The sequence below is a fragment of the Amphimedon queenslandica genome, unplaced genomic scaffold, assembly GCF_000090795.2.
Source record: "Amphimedon queenslandica unplaced genomic scaffold, v1.1 AMPQUscaffold_8750_Cont19310, whole genome shotgun sequence".
Taxonomy (NCBI): Eukaryota; Metazoa; Porifera; class Demospongiae; order Haplosclerida; family Niphatidae; genus Amphimedon; species Amphimedon queenslandica.
Window position 1 is genome coordinate 1 of NW_003550977.1, and position 2,779 is coordinate 2,779.

At 35.8% G+C, this 2,779-nt stretch overlaps 1 long non-coding RNA gene across 1 annotated transcript; it reads right to left on the reverse strand.

The window, feature by feature from the left end:
• Positions 1-6: 6 nt before the first annotated feature.
• Positions 7-1,948, reverse strand: LOC109591191 (uncharacterized). Its single transcript, XR_002189702.1, has 3 exons — positions 1,865-1,948; positions 254-451; positions 7-177 (listed from the first exon to the last, which is right to left on the reverse strand). It is a non-coding gene; the product is annotated as an uncharacterized LOC109591191 (long non-coding RNA).
• Positions 1,949-2,779: the final 831 nt, after the last annotated feature.

Sequence of the window (2,779 nt, forward strand, 5' to 3'; positions counted from 1 at the left end):
ATCAAATGTACATAGATTCAATAAGACACTATACTCCCTCTCACTCTCAGTACATGCACTGTACACAAGAGCACTATAGTGTGCATTGTGTCTTACTGTTACAATTTCTTTAGCATTTTATTTGTATTCCTGTTCCCACATTGCAGCAAGTGACAATGTCTGTAATATACCAATGTACTATAAAATAATAATAATAATAACAACAATGTTTGTATACATTAATGTATGTGTATGGTATTTTACAGTTGCTTACTGATACTAAAACTGTGTTAACACAAGAAAGAGAGAAGACATGTGAGAGACCTAGCAAAGGAACGAGAAAGAGCAAAAGTTAGACATATGCGTACGTGTGTATGAGGAGGAGAGAAAGGCTTTGGAGAGAAAAGAGACAAAGATGCACAAGGACAGGAGTCAAGGAACACAAACATGAGGAGACAGAAATATGCAATACCTATTAACAATGCATACATGCATTGGGAAAGAGAAGAATTGTTTATTATAAACCAATATAACATTGCCAATAATGCTTAGAGTCAGGGTTCCTCAACAGATTTGGCATAGTGCTGATACAGGTTCTTGTCAATGGATTGTCAAATTGCTCAAAAATTGAGCCAAACACCCTGTACTATATACAGGGACACCGATCAAATTTAATCAAAAATGACAAGGAGAGAATTCTTCAATTTTTATTATGTTTTCTGACGCATATACATGTACTTATGTTGCATAGAAAATTTGAACCAATTGAGATAAAATTTAGATTTTATCAATTTTTAAATTTGCTCAAAAATTGAGCGAAACATTTTGTAGTTTTATAGTACAAAGGGAAATTTGAGTCCAGTACTTCCAAATTTCTCTATTACATGCATACATGTACAGCAACATTCACCAAATTTCATCAAAAATACAAAGAGGGAATTTTATCAATTTTACAATGTTTCTGATACACATACATGTACTTATGTTGCGTAGAAACTTTGAGCTGATTCCATTCAAAATTAAATTTTTAAATAAATTTTTAAAGTTATTGCAAATGTCATGTACTGCACTGTGGTGCTAGTTGGCTCAAAATTAAGCTCATGCTGTTTAGCTTACTTAGCATACTTTGTGGGAAACCCTGTTTAGACTACATGATTGATAACTGTGGAACCTCAAGGACATACGTGTATTGTATATCAAGCCTGAGATAATTCATGTACACGCAAAAAACTTCATCTTGTTTACAATTATAATTACTACCATAGACAAGGTACTATGGGAATACAATTCTAATAACATTCCTATGCACTGCTGATAGACATGCAATACAAAAACTCAAACTACATGTGTGTATCACAACATTGTAAAAACAAACTTACATTTTTCAATTTTTGCTACTCAATGAACATTAATTGGCAAGGCCTAGATATTTTTCCCTGCTAAAAATTCACTTCATACAGGCACAAGATTATAGGCAAAGCTATACTGATACAGGTACAGTTACACTGTATGAGACCCAAGCAATATCACAATTACTGTACTGGGATCAAAACAATGAGATGTTTGCCAGGGATCTCATAAAAAGTCATTAGGATTTCTGCATGTAGATAGACCCCACTCTGTATTAAGCATGGCAATTCATGCCGCAATGGGTTTGAAGATTCAGAAATTAATGTAATTAATTCATGAATACTATTAAACAATCATCTAAACGTACATTACTATTATTTGGATTACCATAAAATGAAAGTGCCAATGGTACGATGTAGTATTTATACAGTGACCCAATTATGAACCCCAACTGATGTCAGGCAATTTTATTAAACTCAGCAGAATCATTATGCAATGACAGACATTATGCAACTAAAGAGTAATATCTACTTACCTATGACTGAGCTGCCTAATGCCGCAAAGACGATGACAGGAGCCTGTGAGTGTGAGCTGTGTGAGTATATCAGGAGCTGGTTTCTATGGGGCGCCAAACGGGACAATAAGCTATCTATTAAGAAGAGAAATTTTTTTCGGCAAAGCGCATCTCCAATTCATAAATAGGAGCTCCTATATACAAATAGGAGCTGCTATATATAAATAGGAGCTGCTATATACAAATAGGAGCTGCTATATACAAATAGGAGCTCCTATATACAAATAGGAGCTGCTATATACAAATAGGAGCTGCTATATATAAATGGGAGCTGCTATATACAAATAGGAGCTGCTATATATAAATGGGAGCTGCTATATACAAATAGGAGCTGCTATGTACAAATAGGAACTGCTATATATAAATGGGAGCTCCTATATACAAATAGAAGCTGCTATATATCAATAGGAGCTGCCATATACAAATAGGAGCTGCTATATACAAATAGGAGCTGCTATATACAAATAGGAGCTGCTATATACAAATAGGAGCTGCTTTATGCAAATAGGAGCTGCTATATATAAATGGGAGCTGCTATATACAAATAGGAGCTGCTATATATAAACAGGAGCTGCTATATACAAATAGGAGCTGCTAGCCTATATACAAATAGGAGCTGCTAGTAGCAAGCCTGCTAGCCTATATACAAATAGGAGCTTCCAGGAGCTTAAGCCACGCCTTCACCTTCGAGCCACACCTTGAAGGCAAGATGGAAGATATCTCTGCTGCACCTCCTGGGTACGTAGCTGAAGCTAGCCCCACATTGCCCAGCCTCACATTCCATAGTAACCACAAGGAATTTCACACGCCCACGCAACTTCTTAACCACGTTACCACGAATGTGAGGCTACAAGGAGAATGTGAGGCTCGATGCAA